Genomic DNA, 5,377 nt, shown 5'->3' with positions numbered 1-5,377 from the left:
AGTAGAGACGGGGTTTCACCGTGTTAGCCAGGATGGTCTCGATCTCCTGACCTCGTGATCCGCCCGTCTCGGCCTCCCAAAGTGCTGGGATTACAGGCTTGAGCCACCGCGCCCGGCCCCAATTTAATTTTTGTATTTTTAGCAGAGACAGGGTTTCACCATGTTGGCCAGGCTGATCTCGAACTCATGACCTCGTGATCCACCTGCCTCAGCTTCCCAAAGTGCTGGGATTACAGGTGTGAGCCATGGTGCCTGGCTAATTTTTGTATTTTTAGCAAAGATGGGTTTCGTCATGTCGCCCAGGCTGGTCTCAAGCTCCCGACCTCAGGTGATCCTCCTGCCTTGGCCTCCCAAAGTGCTGGGATTATAGGCATGAGCCACTGTGCCCGGCCCCTCCTTTATTTTTCTTCACTGCACATCTTGCAACATGATAAGTATTTATGTGAGTGTTATTTCTCTTCCCCTTTGAATGGAAACTCCAGGAGGATGTGGACTTGTCTGCTCATTGTAGAAGCCCCACCCGTAGCACCACCAGTCCATCTTTCCTCTTCTTTTTTTTTTTTTTTTTTTTTTTTGGAGATAGGATCTCGCTCTGTCATCCAGACTAGACTGCAGTGGTGCCATTATAGCTTGCTGCAGCCTCAAACTCCTGGGCTCAAGCGATCCTCCTGCCTCAGCCTCCCCGAGTAGACAAGACTATGTGTGCAAGCACGCCTGACTAATTAAAAAAAAAATTGCCATCCTGGCTAACACAGTGAAACCCCGTCTCTACTAAAAATACAAAAAATTAGCTGGGTGTGGTGGCGGGCGCCTGTAGTCCCAGCTACTCGGGAGGCTGAGGCAGGAGAATGGTGTGAACCCGGGAGGCAGAGCTTGCAGTGAGCCAAGATGGCGCCACTGCACTCCAGCCTGGGTGAGAGTGTGAGACTCCGTCTCAAAAAATAAAAATAAATAAAAAATTAAAAAAAAATTTTTTTTTGAAAGACACAAAGTCTGGCTATGTTGCCAGGCTGATCTTAAACCCCTAGCCTCAAGTGATCCTCCTGAAGTGTGGGATTATAGGTGCGACCCACTGGGCACAGCCCCATCTCTTTTTCTCTTTTTGGGGGGGAAGGGGAGATGGTCTCTTGCTGTCACCCAGGCCGGAGTGCACTGGCGCAATCCTGGCTCACTGCAACCTCCACCTCCCAGGTTAAAGAGATTGTCCTGCCTCAGTCTCCCAAGTAGCTGGGACTACAGGTGCGCACCACCATGCCTGGCTAATTTTTTTTTTTTTTTTGTATTTTTAGTAGAGATGAAGTTTTTAAAAGTTGGCAAGGCTAGTCTCGAATTCCTGACCTCAAATGATCTACCCACCTCGGCCTCCCAAAGTGCTGGGATTACGGGCATGAGCCACCACGTCTGGCCCCCGTCTCATTTTTTAAAATGCATTTCAAAGTAAATTGCAGGCACATAGCAGGTACTCAGCAAATGTTTGATATTGTTCATGAGTGAATGAATTCACAGGTTCAAGTAGGCCATCAACCAGCTGGGTCCACTGAGCCCTTGGGTGGACAGGGGCCCCCCAACAAATATGTGAGACCTTTGCACATATTTGCACCCCTCAAAAATGCCACAATAGGCCAGGCGTGGTGGCTCACACCTGTAATCCCAGCACTTTGGGAGGCTGAGGCAGGAGAATCACCTGAGGTCAGGAGTTCGAGACCAGCCTGGCCAACATGGTGAAACCCCGTTTCTACTACAAATACAAAAATTAGCCGGGCATTGTGGTGGGTTCCTGTAGTCCCAGCTACTCAGGAGGCTGAGGCAGGAGAATATCTTGAACCTGGGAGGTGGAGGTTGCAGTGAGCTGGGATTGCACCACTGTAATCCAGCCTGGGTGACAGCAAGAGAGCATCCCCCCAACCAAAAAAAAAAAAGAAAAAAGAGATGGGCTTGGGCACAGTGGGTCACACAGTGGGTCACGCCTATAATCCCATAGTTTAGGAGGCCCAGGTGGGATGCTTGAGGCTAGGAGTTTAAGACCAGCCTGGCAACATAGCCAGACCCTGTGTCTCGCCCTGTCACCCAGGCTGGAGTGCAGTGGCATGATCTTGGCTCACTGCAACCTCCACCTCCCGGATTCAAGTAGTTCCCTGCCTCAGTCTCCCGAGTAGCTGAGATTACAGGCGTCCGCCACCGTGCCCAGCTAATTTTTGTATTTTTAGTAGAGACGGGGTTTCCCCATCTTGGCCAAGCTGCACTTGAACTCCTGACCTCATGATCCACCCACCTCAGCCTCCCAAAATGCTGGGATTACAGGCATGAGCCACTGTGCCCGGCCTAAAACAGTTTTGTTGTTGTTGTTCTTATTTTATTTATTTATTTATTTATTTATTTATTTAGAGACGGAGTCTGGCTCTGTCACCCAGGCTGGAGTGTAGCGGTGCAATCTCAGCTCACTGCAAGCTTTGCCCCCCGGGTTCCCGCCATTCTCCTGCCTCAGTCTCTGGAGTAGCTGGGATTACAGGCACCCGCCACAATGCCTGGCTAATTTTTTGTATTTTTAATAGAGACGGGGTTTCACCGTGTTAGCCAGGCTGGTCTTGATCTCCTGACCTCGTGATCCGCCCGCCTTAGCCTCCCAAAGTGCTGGGATTACAGGCATGAGAGCCGCCGCGTCTGGCCCCTAAAACAGTTTTTTAAAATTAGCCAGGTGTGCTTGCACACATAGTCTTGGCTACTCGGGGAGGCTGAGGCAGGAGGATCACGTGAGCCCAGGAGTTTGAGGCTTCAGCAAACTATGATGGTGCCACTGCATTCCAGTCTGGATGACAGAGCAAGATGACACAGCAAGATGACAGAGTGCTTGAACTGGGAAGTGGAGTTTGCAGTCAGCTGAGATATAGCCACTGCACTCCAGCCTGGGCGACAGAGTGAGACTCCGTCTCAAGAAAAAAAAAATTTAAAAGCCACAATAAGGAATTGTCCCCTTTATGGCAGGCCTTTTACAGGGTGGCGAAGATGCAACAGTGCCCAAAATATAACCAGTCCCTGCCCCCGCAGAGCCCACAGACCAGTGGGAGGAGACAGATGTGAGACACATAATCATGCCAATAAATATATAATGACAACCCAGGCAAAGTGTTACCAAGGAAAGGGACAGCGTGTTGGGGAGTGAACAACACGAGGACCCTAGATTGGGCTGTGGGGGCCAGGCAGTGATGTGATGGAGAAGGGAAGATAGAGTTGGGGACAAAGTGCTGCAGGAGGTTGCTCCAAGGCCTCTGAGGGGGTCCTTTGGGTGAGAAAGCGAGAGAAGCCTGGGGAGGCGAGGGGAGGGTCACAGAAACATAAGAAGTTTAGGGTTTTGCTGAAAGGTTTGGGGCAGAGGAGGGAAAGGGTTTGGTTTGAGATTGGAAAGAAGCCTTCTGACTGTCGAGTGGGAGACAGGTTCGAAGGAGCAACAGAAGCCAGCAGCCCATGGCTGGCGGGGTGGCTCACGCCTGTAATCCCAGCCCTTTGGGAGGCCGAAGCAGGCAGATCACCTGAGGTCCCAGACCAGCCTGGCCAACATGGTGAAACCCCGTCTCTACTAAAAGTACAAAAATTAACCTGGGTTGGTGGTGCACGCCTGTAATCCCAGCTACTCAGGAAGCTGAGGTGGATCACTTGAACCCAGAAGGTGGAGGTTGCAGTGAGCCAAGATCAAGCCACTGCACTCCAGCCTGGGCAACAGAGCGAGACTCTGTCCCCAAAAAAAAAAAAAAAGACACAGCCCAGGGAGACAATGGTGAAGGGCCCTAAGTGGCCAGTGACAAGGAGCTGGGCGCTTGCCCTGTGGGCAGCAGGAGGCCATGGGCAAGCAGAGAAGGGACGGGGTAGGATTTGACTTTCAGAAACAGTCCTCTGGTTGCTAAATGGGAGAAAGGAGTGAGAATATAGAGGCAGGAGAAGGGAGGATCAGACTAGGGGTGCTGGCAAGGGGCAGGTAGAAGAGACATCAGGAGGTCAAACAGATAGGACTTTATGATGCACCATAGGGATACCAGTACCCAAACAGAGGTGGCCAAGAGCAGAGGGATAGATGCCCAGCCTCCTCCTCACAGACGTCCAGACATGCAGAGCCCTCCACATGCCAAACACACAGGGCAGAGAAATGGAGGTGCAGCAGAGCCGATACGTAGGCAGCAGGTCTGCAACAACCAGGATACACAATCCCACCAGAAGGACAGAGCAGTGGAATGATCAGGGCTCGCTGCAGCCTCGATCTCTTGGACTCAAGTGTTCCTCTCACTCCAGCCTCCCTAGTAGCTGGGACCACACGCACATGCCATGATATCCAGTTAAGTTTTAATTTTTATTTATTTATTTATTTATTTTAATTTTTTATTTATTTTATTTTTTTATTTTTTTATTTTTATTTTTTTTGAGACGGAGTCTTGCTCTGTCACCCAAGCTGGAGTGCAGTGGCCAGATCTCCGCTCACTGCAAGCTCCGCCTCCCGGGTTCACGCCATTCTCCTGCCTCAGCCTCCCGAGTAGCTGGGACTACAGGCGCCCGCCACCTCGCCCGGCTAGGTTTTTTTTTGTATTTTTTAGTAGAGAGGGGGTTTTACCATGTTAGCCAGGATGGTCTCGATCTCCTGACCTCGTGATCCGCCCATCTCGGCCTCCCAAAGTGCTGGGATTACAGGCTTGAGCCACCGCGCCTGGCCTCAAGTTTTAATTTTTAAACTTCTTATAGAGATGGGGGTCTCGCTGCATTGACCAGTCTGGTCTCAAACTCCTGGGCTTAAGTGATCCTCCCACCTTGGCCTCCCAAAGTGCTGAGATTACAGGAGTGAGTTACTGCCGGCCAACAACTATTCTTATTCCCATTTTACAGATGGACAAACTGAGGCTCAGGAGGCCAGTCACTTGCCAGTAGCCCACAGTTAGTGGTAGCACTGGGATTCCAACTTGGGTCCCCTTCCGTGTCGCCTGTATATTGGTGTCTCATTTAGGCGTCCACGCAGGTTTTGGCGTGTCTGAAGATCTGTGTCTCCCTAAGTAAGTGCCCCCATGGACGCCCACCCAGTAGTGTCCTCCTGTCTCTGAGGTTTCTCCAGGAATTGAGCTCCTGGCCCGGCTTGTCTGTGTGTCTGTGGGCCAGCAGCATGCCCCTGCCCGTCTGGGTCTCTCTGCGTGTCTCTGCTTGTCCTAGCCTCTGCGTGTCAATGACGTCTAAGAGTGTGTGTGTGTGTGTGTGTCCTTGTCCGAGGAGCCGTGAGAGTGAGGGGGAGTGAAGGGCCAAGGAGGCCTGGCTGGGGCTGGGCTGGGGGTGGAGGCGGGGAGAGGGGCGTCACGGCCTGAGCTGAGAGGGGAGTGGAGTTCTGGAGGAATGTTTACCAGACACA

Source organism: Theropithecus gelada, chromosome 19 (assembly GCF_003255815.1).
Source record: "Theropithecus gelada isolate Dixy chromosome 19, Tgel_1.0, whole genome shotgun sequence".
In the NCBI taxonomy this organism is placed as follows: domain Eukaryota; kingdom Metazoa; phylum Chordata; class Mammalia; order Primates; family Cercopithecidae; genus Theropithecus; species Theropithecus gelada.
Note: the sequence above shows the minus strand (reverse complement) of the source record.